This window comes from Myotis myotis, unplaced genomic scaffold, assembly GCF_014108235.1.
Source record: "Myotis myotis isolate mMyoMyo1 unplaced genomic scaffold, mMyoMyo1.p scaffold_m19_p_6, whole genome shotgun sequence".
NCBI lineage: Eukaryota > Metazoa > Chordata > Mammalia > Chiroptera > Vespertilionidae > Myotis > Myotis myotis.
The window spans coordinates 85,545,398-85,562,389 of record NW_023416368.1 but is presented as its reverse complement, the minus strand read 5'-3'; positions in this window follow the sequence as shown (position 1 = coordinate 85,562,389).

Sequence of the window (16,992 nt, the reverse complement as noted above, 5' to 3'; positions counted from 1 at the left end):
ATGAATTATTTTCATCTGTTGTTCCTCGTTGTTTATGATTCCTTCTGTTTGGGCTATGGAGTGTGCATTAAGAAAAGAGATCTGTGATAAGACAATAAAATCTAGACTTTGAAATAAGCCTTCTTAACTGTTATAACAACATGAGTAATGTTGTGAAATACAAATGTTGCCTTTCTGGTTCCATGTTAGAATTCACCGAAGATGCAACTTGGAACACAGAAGTGAAATAGGATTAGGCAGGTTTTGGAGGCACCTGTATAGATAAGACAGACAGATGCATAGGGCCTTTGTGAACATTTGCTTCCAGACCATTTTCTTCATTCTTTGCTCTGCCAATCAAGAATATCCTCCTCGGCCATAAAAAGGAATGAATTGATACCATTTGCTATAAAAAATGGAGGGACCTACAGGGTAATTTGTTAAATGAAGTAAGTCAGTCAGAGAAAGACAAATATTATATGATTTTACTGATAGGTGGAATCTAAAGAACAAAAGAAACAAACAATATTGAAGCAGACTCTAGATAGAATAGACTGATTGTAGCCAGAAGGGAGGGGAATTGGGGATCTGGGTGAAAAAGATAATGGGGTTAAGAAGTTCAAATCGGTACTTACAGAATAGCATGGGGATATAAAGTACAGCATAAGAAATATAGTCAATAATATTGTAATGATTATGTATGATGCCAAGTGGGTACTGGAAATACTGGGGGAGACACTTTATAAAGTATATGACTGTCTAACCACTGTGCTGTACACCTGAAACCAATACAAAATAATCTATAATAGCAGCCTAGGTGGTCGGCGCACCCTCACACATCACACCCTAACGTCGTCACAAAATGGCTGTCACAAGATGGCCGTGCGCATTGCAGAGGCAGGGTCCGGCAGAGGAGGTGGGTTGCAGCAGGGGAGGGCAGTTGTGGGTGATCAGGCTGGCAGGGGAGGGCAGTTGGGCATGATCAGGCCGGCAGGGGAGGGCAGTTAGGGGCGATCTGGTTGAGCAGTTAAGTGTCAATCAGGCCAGCAGGGAAACATTTAGGGGGCAATCAAGCTGGCAGGCAGAAGCGGTTAGGGGCAATCAGGCAGGCAGGTAGGTGAGTGATTAGGTGCCAGCGGTCCCAAATTGTGAGAGGGATGTCCAACTGCCGTTTAGGCCTGATCCCTGTGGGACATCCCCTGAGGGGTCCCAGTTTGGAGAGGGTGCAGACCAGGCTGAGGGACACCCCTTCCCCCATGCATGAATTTCATGCACTGGGCCTCTAGCATTGAGTATAGACTAGTTGGGAAAAAAAAGAATATCCTCAAAACCACCAGTGGCCGCTTGACTTCCATTTGATTTCAGCTTTTGGCTTCTACAGTTGTCTCCAAAGTTCAAAATCAAAGATCCAATGCATTTGGATTCTCCTACAAGCCTGCATTTTTTTTTATAAGGCAATAAATGTAGACTCTCATCATTGGGAGTGTTCTCTGAAACACTAACTCCACTCCAGCTAGGGCTATTCAATTATTTTTTATTGTACATGATTGAGAGAAAGTTTGTGCTTTTGCCCAAGTTGGTTTGGCTCAGTGGATAGAGCATTGGCTTGCAGACCGAAAGGTCCTGGGTTCCATTCCAAAGGCATGTACCTCAGTTGCAGGCCCGACAGGAGGCAACCAATCAATGTGTCTCTCACATTGATGCTCTCTCCCTGTCTCTTCCCGTTCCTTCCACTCTCTAAAAATCAATGGGAAAATGTCCTCTGGTGAGACTTAACAAAGAAACAAACAAAAAGTTTGTGCTTTTTTTTCTCCGGTGAATGCTTCTGTAGTTTTTCTTAAAAACATTTTACTAACTTTTTAACATTCATATGCTAAGACATATGATTGTGGTTTTTATTTCCTGAGTGTATACATTAAAATTCCATTGTAATTATGAATTTTTAGGTCAATGTGTAATTTTATCTATTTAACCTTTATATATTCTGAATCAATATTATAATGTGCATACAAATTCAGGTATTTTCTCTCAAACAAATTATTTTTATTGTTATAATTTTTGTCACGAGGCTAGTTTCTTATTTATTCGTAATACCCAAATATTTAACCATAATTGTTTCAATCCCCTCCTGCCAAAGACCACCAGATCACATCTGTAGTTAAGAGAGGTGTTTGAGTTTTAGTATGAGTAGTCCCCCTTATCTTTGAGGTGGATGTTCCAAGACCCCCAATGGATATACCAAACCATGGATAATACCAAACTATATATATATTTACTAATGTTTTTCTGTACAAATATACCTTTAATAAGTTTGTTTATAAATAAGGCATAGTAAGACATGAACAACTAATAATAAACTAGAACAACTATAGGAATACTAGAGGCCTGGTGCATGGATTCGTGCACCGGTGGGGTCCCTCAGCCTGGCCTACACCCTCTTGCAATCCAGGACCCCTCAGGGGATGTCACTGCCAGTTTCGACCTGAGGGCCTGCAGGGATCCCACTGAAACTGGCAGTCCAACATCCCCAAGGGATGTAGTAGTGCGTGAAGTGACAGGCTGCCAGGGAGGAGCCTGGACCAGGTGCCACACTGCTCCCGCTCATCCCAGCCCCACTTCACCTGCCGCTGCTGCTCAGTAGCGTGCTGCCGTGGAGGCAGGAGAGGCTTCTGCAGCCGCAGCTGTGCTCCCCAGCCGTGAGCCCAGCATCTGGTGCCCATCAGGCAGCTGAGCATTGCTCCCACTGTGGGAGTGCACTGACCACCAGGGGACAGGTCCTGTGTTGAGCATCTTCCCCTGGTGGTCAGTGTGCATTATTGCAACTGGTCAAACAGTCATTCATTTGGTTGCTTAGGCTTTTATATATATAGATACTGTAATAAAAGTTATGTGAGCCCTGGTCATGGTTCAGTGGTTAGAGCATCAGCCCACCCACAGAAGGGTATTTGGTTTGATTCCTAGTCAAAGGCACATACCTGGGTTGCAGTTCCCTCCCCACCCCCAGTCGGAGCACCTGCAAGAAGCATCCAGTCAATGTGTCTCTTTCACATCAATGTTTCTCTCTCCCTCCTTCTCTTCCCTCCACTCTGTCGGAAAAGCAATGAAAGAAATATCCTCAGGTGAGGATTTAAAAAAAAAGTTATGTGAATGTGGTCTATCTCTCTAAATATTTTATTGTATTGTAGTGACTCTTCTTGTGATGATGTGGGTGACAAAATGCCTACATGAAGACATGAAGTGAGGTGAATGATGCAGGCATTGTGGTATTGCGTTAGACTACTACTAATCTTATGACATCATGTCAGGAGAATCACCCGCTTCAGGTGATCCTGGATTATCAAGCCATGATAGTTTGATGGTTGGGTGTCAGGAGCAGAAGATGATGGTGATGAAGGGGATATTTTTGCGGGGAGTGGGGTATTGGTTTGTTTTGTGGGGGGTTTTGACTAATGTCTTTTGGAAGAACAGTGTATTCAGAAGTTGGTGTCTTTTTATTAACTCATCAAAGTGTTGCTTCAGAGGTTGTGATCTTTGGTGATCATACAGGTGATTTTAAAGATGTGCTTTATCTGAGGATTGTGTTTCATAATTTTTTCCTTTAATGTCTGCACAATTCAAAACACTTCGGCAAATTTCAGTAATACCCACATTGCTGATTCTGCTTCCGTTTTTCTTTTTCTTCTTTAGATAACAAGTTCTCTTTATGTTTTATTATTTTATTTTTAAATTTACCTTTATTGTTAAAAGTATTACAGGTCTCCCACTTTTTTCTCCCATTGACCCCCTCCACTCAGTGATTCTCTCTCAGCATGGATGTTTCTATCTCCCTCTCCCTTCCCCTCTGAAATCAATAACTATATATTTTTTTTAAATAATAAAAACACATTACTTCAGAATGTGCCTGTATTTGGATTAATGGTCTTTAAAAAAATAATTAAGGTTAAGTGAGTTCATGGGGTGGGTCCTACCTAATGTGAATGGTATTCTTACAAGAAGAAGTCAGGTCACAGAGAAGCACAGAGGAAGCACAGGTGAAGACAGAGATAAAAGGCTATCACCTACTGCCCTGGCTGGTTTGGCTCAGTGGATGGAGTGTCAGCCTGTGGACTGGGGGGATCCCGGGTTTGATTCCAGCCAAGGACACACGCTTGGGTTGCGGGCTCGATCCCCCCGAACCCTCAGTGGGGGCCAGGCAGGAGGCAGCCACTCAGTAGTTCTCTCTCATCATTGATGTTTTTATCTCTCTATCCCTCTCCCTTCCTCTCTGAAATCAATAAAAAAATTTTTAAAAAGACTACCACCTACAAACCAGAGAAAGGAGACTAAGGAGAAACCAATCCTGCCCAGACCCTGATCCCAAACTTCTAGCTACCAGAATTGTGAGAAAATAAATGTCTGTTTACACCACCTTAATGTGACACCATGTTTTGGCAGTACAAGGAGACTAATACCATCTATCAGGACACACTTTAGATGTTCCTGACAGAACGGACAGAACTGCTCACATGGCAACTCAATTGAATCATGTCGAGGTCCAACTGCCTTGAAATATTGTATCACCCTGGCTGGATAGCTCAGTTGGTTAGACCATCGTCCCTATACACCAAGGTTTCAGGTTTGATCCCTGGTCAGGGCACATATAAGAATTAACCAATGAATGCATAAACAAGTGGAACAACAAATGATGTTTCTCTCTCTAAAATCAATAAATAAAAATTTTTTTTAAAATAGAGCCGAAACCGGTTTGGCTCAGTGGATAGAGCGTCGGCCTGCAGACTGAAAGGTCCCCGGTTCGATTCCAGTCAAGGGCATGTACCTGGGTTGCGGGCACATCCCCAGTAGGAGATGTGCAGGAGGCAGCTGATCGATGTTTCTCTCTCATCGATGTTTCTAACTCTCTATCTCTCTCCCTTCCTCTCTGTAAAAAATCAATAAAATATATTTTAAAAAATAGAAAAAGAAAGAAAATTGCATCACTTTGGCAAATGACTTTCCTTATGGGACATTTTGAAAACAAGTGAACCCTAGGTCCTGATCTGGGGAGTCCTGGTTTGTGAGGTGACAAGTTGCATGGAAACCTGCAGAATGACTTAATCTCATCCCCCCTTTCTGTGTATAAACCATCCTATTAAGTGTGATAATGGGTAAGGTCTAGACTCTAGAGCAGCCGTGGGCAAACTACGGCCCGCGGGCCGGATCCGGCCCGTTTGAAATGAATAAAACTAAAAAAAAAAAAGACCGTACCCTTTTATGTAATGATGTTTACTTTGAATTTATATTAGTTCACACAAACACTCCATCCATGCTTTTGTTCCAGCCCTCCGGTCCAGTTTAAGAACCCATTGTGGCCCTCGAGTCAAAAAGTTTGCCCACCCCTGCTCTAGAGCAAACATGTCAAACTTGCGGCCTCGGCATGCGGCCTGCTGGCCACAAGTTTGACATGCTTGGTCTAGAGACAGTGGATCTGACTGCTACACAAGATACCTGGGGCAGGTAGTTCAATCAACCAAAACAACAGCAAGCCCTGGCTGGTGTGGCTCAGTTGGTTGAGCGTCATCCTGTGCACCAGATGGTTACCAGTTTGATTCCCAGTAAGGGGTGTGCAGTAGGCAGCCAATTAATGTTGTGCTCTCACATTGATGTTTCTCTCTCTCCTGCCCCCTTCCTCTCTCTAAAAAAATCTATAAACTACTCTTTTAAAAAAACACACAGCAAAATACAAGATGCTCATGGCCTAGTGTGAAGTCAAACAACATACTCTTTTCTCTAATATTCCCACAAAGATGGGAGGACTGACTTTCATGTAGCTGGTGGTGGGGAGAGTGGAGGTCCGGATTCCTTGGGGAGTGGGACATTGGGACACTAGTGGGAAAGCCAAGGAGTTCCACGATTGGAGGCCAGGTCTTGGCCTGCCCAGGTCCTCTTGGGATCCTGGGGGTACAGACCTCTCTGTGCCCACTCTCACCTTTGACCAGCTCAGACTGTTGGTGGCCTGGTGCACCTGCCTCTGTCCAAGGATGTGAAGAAGTTATACCTGTCTGCCTGCTCCTCCAAGATCTCCTGGGTGAAGCCAGACAGTGCCCAGTAATCAGGCCAAAAGACATCAAGTGCCTGCCTGGGCATCACCACAGGGGGGAACCCCACCATAAATTCTGATCCTCCAATCTGGTGTAGAGGGGCATCTGCATAGACCTCCAGCCAGGGAGGGAACAAAATGACACATCAAGGTCCCAAGGAAACTTGGTGCCCCTCACTCACTTTTCCTGCCAGCTGTGGCCTGGAGTACACACAACAGTCCCACCCACTCCCAACATCTAACAACGGTTCCTGCCCATGAAGGGCCCCACTGCACTCCTGCCGTTCACCCAAATCCCATGCACACACGAGAAGGGACAGGGGTGTAAGGCTGCCCACCTGTGGTCACAGTTGTGGCCTTGCCTGGACTGGCCTGCCCTGGGCTATCATAAAGTTACCTGAGGCTACACACGGCCGAATGACTATAAGCGTTGGAGGGGAGGTCGAAGCCACTGTCTGCAATGAGTAACACAACTTTCCTTGTAGGCTTTGCAAAGCCACAGCTTCGGAAAGTCAGGAGAGAACTGGGGAACATCCTTCTCTCTCAGCTGTCTCCAGTCAAGTGAGCTGCATAGGGGCTGTCTCTAGAGTGTGGGTACCTGGTAACCAGAGCTCTAACTTCTGTTTTGTTCTGTCACCAAGGAAGTGAGGTCACTTCTTCAAGGTTCCATTATGTGGGCCCCTTCCGTCGATCAGACCCACTGAAAGCTCTTACTGGGCTATCAGCTGCTCACACTCCTTACCCATGTAATCTTCATAAGGGTACACAGATATCCAACACAGCCCTCCCCACAACTCCCTGGGAATGTAAACCAGGGTCTGAGCTTTGAGGAAATAGAATTGAGTTCACATTTTTTGTTTTTTTCCAGTTCTGTATCCTGGAAAAGCCTTTGCCACCTCAGGGCCTCCCCTGTCTCCAACATGCACAGTGGGGTTGATGCTGGAAACTACTTCCTAGGGACATCAGCAGGTATCCTACATAATAAAAGCCTAATGCACAAATCTACCGAACAGCGGAACGACCAGTGGAACGACCGGTCACTATGATGCACACTGACCACCACGGGCAGACGCTCAACGCAGGAGCTGCCCCCAATGCAGGAGCTCACCAGGACAACCAAGGTGAGTGCCAGCGGCATACTCCCGCCCCCCCGATCGCTCCACCAGTCGCTCTGCAGATCAGCCCTGATAGCCGGCCAGGCCTAGGGACCCTACCCATGCATGAATTTCATACATCAGGCCTCTAGTATATGACATAAAACCTACAACATCTACACTAATAAAAGAGAAACATGCAAATTGATCGTCCCTCTGCTATGCCCACCAGCCAACCAGAGTGATATGCAAATTAGCTCAACAAAGATGGCAGTTAATTTGCATACACAGGCACGGAGCCTGAAGACTGAAAACAGCCAAGAAGGAAGGAAGCCAAGCACTGCAGAAGGGAGTGAAGCAGTGGAGAAGGGAACGGAGCTGAGGCAGCATACACGGGAGGGAGCCAAGGCAGCAGACATGGGAGGGAGTGAAGCGGCGGCGAAGGGAGGGAGCCAAGGCGGTGGAGACGGGAAGGAGTGAAGCAGCGGAGATGGGAGGGAGCCGAGGCAGCGGAGCGGGGAGGGAAGCCCACCAAGGCGGCTTCGCTCCCTTCTCTGCTTCCCTCCGGCCTCAGGAAGCCCTATTCTTGCAGGAATCTTCCTGCAGCGGGCCTCTAGTCTAGACATAAAACCTTCCATCGAGCCCAGTATCTGTGAGCTGGTGGCACGTGTCTGATGCAAAATTTCAGAGATGTCAGAATTGCAAAAAACGTGGGATGGAGCCTGGAATACCACTTAAATCAGGCCTGGGTTTCAGCCATGTGATCTTGGAAAGTCATACCCCTCTGGGCAATATTTTTTTAAATATATTTTTATTGATTTCAGAGAGAAAGGGAGAGAGAGAGAGAGAGAGAAATATCAATGATGAGAGAGAATCATCGATTGGCTGCCTCCTGCATGACCCATACCAAGGATCATGCCCACAACCCGGGCATGTACCCTGACCAGGAATCGAACCATGACCTCCTGGTTCATAGGTCAATGCTTAACCACTCAGCAGCACTAGCCAGGTTGGGCAATATTTTAAGGTCTTCACCTTTAAGGGGTTAAAGTTAGTAAAATTTAGTTGTCATCCATGCCATATAGCCTTCTATGAAACAGATCTGTGCCTCATGTGGGCCTACATGGTGGGAGTCTCCACAACAGCTCCAATGGTCCTAGTTTCCTGGTATGCATATCTTTGTGTCGTCACTAAGGACTTAGCAACTGGCTTCTGAAGAACAGAATACAACCAAGGTGATGGGATGTTATGTCCAAGTTTCACTTACAAATAATTTGTCACTTTCCTTATTCACTTCCTTGAGTTCTCTCACTTTTCTTTTTTAAGTATTTTTTTTTTTTTTACAGAGAGAGGAAGGGAGAGGTAGAGTGAGAGAGAAACATTGATGTGAGAGAGAAACATTAATTGGCTGCCTCCTGCACGTCCCCCACTGGGGATGGAGCTGGAATCCTGGGCATGTGACCTGACGGGGAATCGAACCTGGGACCTCTTGGTGCATGGGATGATGCCCAACCAACTGAGCCACACCGTCCAGGGCTCTTTCTCTTTTTCAGTCTCTCTTCTCTGCCCTTAGTTTATGAGAGTGACCATGGGATGTCCTCAGAGCCCTCCCAGCCTAAATATGATGTTTTGGAAGGTTATCTGTATTCATTTTCAGGAACAGGAGATCTGTGAGAAGAGATTTGGGTGTGTATGTGCCGTTGTTTCTATGCAGGGATTGTTTTTCAGATGCAGGTAAAGTAGTTTGGTTATTGGGTAAATCAAGAAAATGAATAAGTTGCTCTGGCCACTCAAGATGAAGACATAGGTAAACACAGTACTCCCACAACCACATCAAAATTCCAACTAGCCCTAGCCGGTTTGGCTTAGTGGATAGATCATCGGCCTGTGGACTGAAGTGTTCTGGGTTCGATTTTGGACAAGGGCACATGCCCGGGTTGTGATTCCCAGTGGGTGGTGTGCAGGAGACAGCCGACCAATGATTGATTCTCTCTCGTCATTGATGTTTCTCTCTCTCTCTCCCTCCCTCTCTAAAATAAATAAAAAATTAAATTTATGGGGGTTGGGAGTGGCTAGGGAGAAAGGGGGAAAAGGAAGACTCATGTAATACTTTAAACAATAAAGAATTTAAATTTAAAAAATTATTTTAAAAAATTCCAACTAAACTATAGAACAACCATCATTTAGAACCACCTGAAATCTAGCTGTATAGAAGTCCTACAACTAGGGATTTAAAAAAGAAACCACACTGAGACTAGTAAGAGGGGCAGAGGTGCGGAACGGGCTGGTCCTACACCCACGTGTGGCAGCTAAAAATTGAGAGGGATATCTCCCCTGCGGAGGTCCCCCCTGAGGAGTGAGGTGTTCCAGGCCCCCCAGCCCTGCGTTCCAGGGCAGGAGGAGAAGTCCCAATAGCTTCTGGGTGTAAAAACCAGCAGGGATGGTGGCTGAGGGAGACAGAGTCCTTCTGAGGGCCTAGGCAGTTTTTCTTAAAGGGCCTGTGCCTGGACTTACTCGGACTCACTGCCTCTGAGTTCCAGCATGGGGGCAGCAGCTCGAAAGGAGCAGGAGACATACAGAACTGAGTTCTCTGGCATCAGGGCAAGCGCTGGGTGACAACTCAGCCATTGGAGAGATGGCAGCTAGACCGGCACAGCTGGGATTCATTAAAAGACAGAGTGCTCCTCCGGCAGACACAAAATCCACACTCCCAGTGGCAGAGAGGCAAAAGCCTTTCTCAAAGGACTCTGTGATGGGAAGGCCCAAGGAGAGTCTGAAGTCCAGCCAGAACCTGCTTCCATGGAGCCCATTCAGTGGGAAGGAGGAGGCCCACCCACCCCTCACAGCCCCTCACCAATGATGTAGATGCTGACATCACAGAAGCTGTGAAGAAAACACCCAATTGCTTGGGTTAAGGAGCTTATCATCCCAAAGCTGGCAAAGAGCAGGTGACTGTCTAGGGCAGTGGTTCTCAACCTCGGCTGCACATTAGAATCACCTGGGAATCTTTTTAAAATCCTGATTTCTGGGCCTCATCCTCCAGAAATTCTGCTTCTTTGTTATGGGGTGAAGCCACAACATTAGTAACAAAGAAACAGAATTTCTGGAGGATGAAGCCCAGAAATCAGGATTTTAAAAAGATTCCCAGGTGATTCTAATGTGCAGCCAAGGTTGAGAACCACTGGTCTAGGGTTTTATGGGAATTGGCACACAGTTTCCAGAGGCTGGAGGGAGGCCGGGTGGATACCTGAGGCATTGGGCTCCTTCCCTCTTCCATTACTATGAGCTGGGACCTACAGAGTCCTAGAGACTTCTAACGCCTTAGAATACTCACTGCTGGGGGAGGGGGTGTGGTCAGGATCTGGTGGATAAAACTTGCAGAGGTAGAGGGAGTTAGGATGAGGAGGGGACAGGGACTGGGCCGGGGAAAGGGAGAAGTGAAAGAAGCAGGATATGTGACCTGCTGAGATGCTAAATGAGATGGCAGATTCTCACCGATAATGTAGAGACTGTCCTGGCCCAAACTATGGGTCCAGCGAACTGACACAATATGGGTCAGCTGGCTTTAGCTCACAGTACCACTCCCTGTCCAGCCTGGGAACCACGGAGTCAGAGTGGAGGGTGCAGACTGGGGCCACTCTGGTGGCTGTCCCATCCTCCTTGTGCCTGAGGAAGGTCGGTACAGGAGATGACAATAAATGGGATGCCTAGGGAGGTGCCTTGAGACCTCTGGGGCCAGAACAGAATGGGTCCAATAAAACGAGGAGGCTGGTAGAGAGGTGAGAAGCCAGACTTAAATGCCACGGGTGCACTGGCTTCCAGCCAGGCTGGGACTGTGAGCGGAGTCAGTGGGTGGGAGACTTCTTATTAAATTGGAGTCACCTTCATGCTCACAGCATGGGGACAGGAGAGCTCATACTTGGCGACACATGAAGAGCTGGAATTTGGGATTAAAACAAGTGAAAAAGGGGCACTTGTCTTAAAAGAAATCCTGGGAACAGAATTGAAGACAGTGAAGGAAATGCCCTCTTTGATTAAATGGAGGGGGAAAAAGGATTCAGAAGGATGGCCAGGGGTGAAGTCCTATTCTGCTGATGGGCTCTGCAGAATCTGGGGACAACTGGGGTAGGGGTGGGGTAATAATGAGAAGAGGCCTTATCCTGAAGCCACCTCCTCCTGAATGCCACCTCTGCTAAGAGCATGGACTAACTGAGCCACCTGGCCCAAGAACCACATCTTTGTTTGTTTGTTTGTTTGTTTGTTTGTTTGTTTGTGTTGTTAATCCTCGCCTGAGGATATTTTTCCATTGATCTTTTAGAGAAAGTGGGAGAGAGAGGGAAAGATGGAGAGAAAAATCGATGTGAGAGAAAGACATTGATTGGTTGCCTCCAGGCCAGGGAGAAGCCTGCAACCAAGGTACTGCCCTTGACTGGAATTGAACCTGGGACCCTTTGGTCCACAGACTGACACTCTATCCATTTAGCCAAACCAGCTAGGGCTTGGTTGCTTCTTGGTATGTGCCCTGATGGGAGATCGAACCCACAACCTTGGTGTATTGGGACAACATTCTAACCAACTAAGCTACCCAGCCAAGGCACAGAAGAACATTTTATCCTAAGAATGTACCAGTAGTTGTTTATTCATTTGCCTATTGAAACTATCCTTGTTACATCTAAGTCTTGAAAATCCAGTATAATAAAAGCATATTATGCAAATTGTCCCCTGGACTGGGAGGTTGTCAGGGAGTTCGACCAGGGGGCAGGACCGGTGAAGGGAGGGAGGCCCTGGCTGGTAGCTGGCAATGCCTCTAGTTATTAATAAAGTTCCTATAAACATTCATGTGCAGGGTTTTTTGTGAAAGTAAGTTTTTAACTCATTTGGGTAAATTTAAGGAAGCATGATTGCTGCATTGGATAATAAAAGTAGGCTTGGTTTTAAGAAACTACCTTTCTTCCAATGTGGGCATACCATTTCCCATTCCTAACAGCAATAAATGAGGGTTCTCCATTTTTGGTGTTCTCAATGTTTTTAATTTTAACCATTTTAATAAATGTCTGGTGATAATCTCATTCTTTTATTTGTTTATTTCCTGGTGACATATGATTTTGAGCATCTTTTCATGTATTTACTTTCTGTATATATTGGTGAAGTATGGGTTTATATTTTTTGTCTGTTTTTAATTGAGTTGTCTATCCTCTTTTTGTTGAGTTTTAAATGTTTTTTAATGTTTTGGATGGAATTCTTTATCAGGTATGATTTCTAAAGATTTTTTGTCAATCTGTGGCTTGCATTTTTAATCACTTATTTTTTCTTTCTTAGATATTGCTTTTGTTATTGTATCTAAAAATTAATCACCAACCCAGTCACCTAGATTTTCTCCTAGATCTTTTTAGAGTGTTATAGTTTTACATTTTATACTAAGATTGTAAGATCTATGATCCATTTTGAGTTAATGTTTGTGAAAAGCGTCTGTGTAGTTTATTTCTTGAGGGATCTGTAAAAAGCAATTTCCTTTTGTATATTAACATTTATCCTTCAACTTTCCTCTACTCTCGTATTTGCTCAGATTTCTTTGTTATTGTGGATTCTTTGAGGTTTTCTCCTTAGACAGTATTGTCATATGCCACAAAAATAATTTGATTTCTTGCTTCCTATTCTGTACACCTCTTACCTCCTTTTCTTGCCTAATTACATTAGCTGGGAATTCCTTATGTAACTAGACAAGAAAAGGAAGTAAAGATATGTATTTTAGCCCTAGCTTGTTGGGCTCAGTGTTTAGAGTCGGCCTGCGGACCGAAAGGTTTCGGGTTCAATTACTGTCAAGGGCACATATCTCAGTCGCAGGCCTGATTCCCGGCTCCAGTCAGAGAGCATACGGGGGGTAACCAGTCAATGTGTCTCTCTCACATTGATGTTTCTCTCTGTCTCTCCCCCTCCCTTCCACTCTCTCTAAAAATCAATGGAAAAATATCCACGGGTGAAAAAAAAACATTTTATACTAGGAATGGTGAGAGGAGACATCCTTGCCTTCTTCCCAATGTTACCAGAAAGCATCTAATTCTTTTAGAGGAGTCCACTTGTATGGACAAGAGCCCACCAGGTGCAGAGGTAGGTGTGGGCAGTGGGAAAGCATTTTCTAGTCCAATGACTTGGTGTCAATCTTTTATGAGCCTGTGTTCCTGGGCTTGACCTTCTGTGAGACAATAAGAAAGAGGTGTGGTCTTTGTCTGCTTGAAGCCCTTGGGATTACTTGAGTGATAAGGGTGACAGTGTCTTCTGTTGCATGAGGCAGCTCTGGGGCAGCTTCTAGATAGCTTCAGGATGGGGACTGGAAAGAGGAACACCAAGCCTTGATTAAAGACTTGGAACTTTCAGCCCCAGCTCCCAGCCTCTTGGGGAGAGAGGGGGTCTGGAGGGTGAGTTACTCACCCGTGGCCAATGCTTGAATAAATGGTGCCCATGTAGCCCTAACCGGCTTGGCTCAGTGGATAGAGTGTCGGCCTGCGGACTGAAGGTTCCCAGGTTCGATTCCGGTCAAGGGCATGTACCTTGGTTGCGGGCACATTCCCAGTTGTGGGTGTGCAGGAGGCAATTGATCGATTTTTCTCTCTCATCGATGTTTCTAACCCTCTATCCCTCCCCCTTCCTCTCTGTAAAAAATCAATAAAACATTTTTTAAAAAAAAATGGTGCCCATGTAATGAAATCTCCATCAAACCCTTAAAGACAAGACTCAGAGTGTTTCTGGGTTGGTGACCACAAGGTGGTGCTAGGAGTGCCCTGTCCTTGGAGGATGTGGGAGCTCTGCAGGCCCCCTCCACCTCCACCCTCCACTGCCCTATGCATTGCAACATTTCATCTGCTCCCGAGTTGTATCCTTTATAGTAAACCAACAATAGTAAATACAGCACTCCCCTCATTCGTGTGGGATACATTCCAAAGTGGATGGTTAAACCACAGATAGGACCTGGCCAGTGTTGCTCGGTGGTTAGAACGTTGGCCTTCGTACTGAAGGGTTGAACATGTGTTCAGTTCCCGGTCAAGGGCACATACCTGGGTTGCAGATTCATCCCTGCCAAGGTCGGGGCACTGCAGGTGGCAATCAATCAATGTGTCTCTCTTACATCAATGTTTTTCTCTTCCTCTCTCTCTCCCTTCTTCCCTCCCTCCCTGCCACTCTCTCTGAAAAGCAATGGGAAAAATATCCTCAGGTGAAGATTAACCAAAAACAAATAAATACATTAATTAATTAATTAATTAAAACCACAGATAGCACTAAACTTGGTACTGTATGATTTTTTAAGTTGAGAATTTTCACCTTTTCTCTTTTAAAAAAGCTCTTTATGCAGTAACTCTTTGCTATGTCTCTTAGTAGGGAATCAAAAAGAAAAAATAAACAAATGGAACTACATCAAACTAAAAAGGTTTTGCACAGTAAAAGAAACCATAAAGAAAATAAAAAAGACAACCTTCCTACTGAATGAGAGAACATATTCACCAATAATATATCTGATAAGGGGTTAATATTCAAAATTTATAATGAACTCATACCACTCAATACCAAAAAACAAACAATCCAATTAAATAATGGATAGAGAACCTGAATCAACATTTCTCCAAAATGGAAATACAGATGGCAATAGACATAGAAAAAGATGCTCAAAGTCACTAATCATCAGAGAAATGCAAATTAAAACCACAATGAGATATCACCTCATACCTGTCAGAATGGCTATCACCCATAAATCAATAAACCAGTGTTGGCCAGGATGTTGTGCACTGTTGGCGGGAAATCAGATTCATGCAGCCTCTATGAACAACAGCATTGAGTTACCTCAATAAATTAAAAATGGAACTGCCTTATGATGCAGCAATTTCACTTCTGAGAATTTATCCAAAGAAACCCACAACAGTAATTCGAGAGAATATTTGTACCCCTATGTTCATTGCAGCATAATTGACAATAGCCAACATATGGAAGCAACCTAAGTGTCTGTTAATAAATGACTGGATAAAGAAGTTGTGGTACATATATGATGGGGGAAAAGCACGTAATAAGACTAGAACCTCAGTTGTTTAATGATAATTCACCTTACTAACTATAGATCCGAAGTTTTCTTATAGACCCTGGGAACCTGGAGGATGTGCTATACGTAGGAAACAGGGCTGTAAAGAGATAAGACCCCTCAGAGCCCAGATGGGTCCATGACTCAGAAAAGAAAATACTTTTAAAAGCAGACCAAGGACAGGACATGCTTTGATTTGGTTGCTGTGCCTGGACCCTGACCCCCTCCAGGAGTTTGCTTCAGGAATGCTGACCATTCTCTGGTCCCAGGAGGGCTGAGTTGTTGTAACATTCAGAGAAAATTAGCCATGGTGTTATCAGACTTTGAGCTCACAGCTGCATGTAGTTATCTTATCCTTCATCGATAATCAGCCAACTGGCAAGGGGGAGGTCAGAGCAGAATTTTCAGGATGACCTCTGCTCTCCCCATCCTGCCGGCATTATTGGCATAAGCACTCATATATCATTCAACCCTGTCTGCTTATTTGGGCTCAAGGAGTGACAGGCAACCTTGGACTGGGACAGTGTCTGGTATCATATATACAGTGGAATATTACTCAACCATAATGAAAAAATGAATCTTACCATTTGTGACAGCATGAATGGATCTAGAGCAGCCGTGGGCAAACTACGGCCCACGGGCCGGATCCGGCCCATTTGAAATGAATAAAACTATTGAAAAAAAAGACTGTACCCTTTTATGTAATAATGTTTACTTTGAATTTATATTAGTTCACACAAACACTCCATCCGTGCTTTTGTTCCGGCCCTCCGGTCCAGTTTAAGAACCCATTGTGGCCCTCGAGTCAAAAAGTTTGCCCACCCCTGATCTAGAGGGTATTATGGAAATGAAATAAGCCAGACTGTGAAAGATATGTGGAATCTAAAGTACAAAATAGCCCAGCTGGAGTGGCTCAGTGGATTGAGCATGGTCCCATGGACCAAGAGGTCGGGGGTTCCATTCCAGTCAGGTCACATGCCCTGGTTATAAGCTAGATCCACAGGAGGGGGCGTGCAGGAAGCAGCCAATCAATGATTCTCTCTCATCATTGATGTTTCTATCTCTCCCTTCCTCTCTGAAGTCAATAAAATTTATGTATTAAATAAATAAATAAATAAATAAAACACAAAATAAACAGACAAAGTTTAAGCAGACTCAAACACAGAGAGCAGACTGGTGGTTACCTGAAGGGAGGGGGTTGGGGAACTGGGTGAAAGAGATGGGAAATAAGATGTACAAATTCGCCCTAGCTGGGTTGGCTCGGTGGATAGAGTGTCGACCTTCGGACTAAAGGGTCCCAGGTTCGATTCTGGTCAAGGGCACATGCCCGGGTTGCAGGCTCGGGAGCGTGTAGGAGGCAGCGAATCAATGATTCTCTCTCATCATTGATGTTTCTATCTCTCTCTCCCTTCCTATCTGAAATCAATAAAAATATAGTTAAAAAATGGGCAAATAAGCAAAACATATTTAACAGAAAATAAAAGATCACATATGAAAAAAATGTCCATCACCTTGGCAATGAGATGTCCTAGTTATGGGATCAACTGTTTATATACTGCAGTGCTTATGTTCAAGTAACGCTTATTTTACTTAATCAACGGCCCCAAAGCACAAGATTAACAATATGGCAATTTGTATATGCTGTATTTTTTTCTTTGCTTTCAATGTTATTTTGTATTAGTTCCAGGTGTACAGCATAATAGTTAGATAACCATATACTTTACAAAGTTTCCCCCCTAATGTTTCCAGTACGAACCTGGCACCATACGTAGCTATAC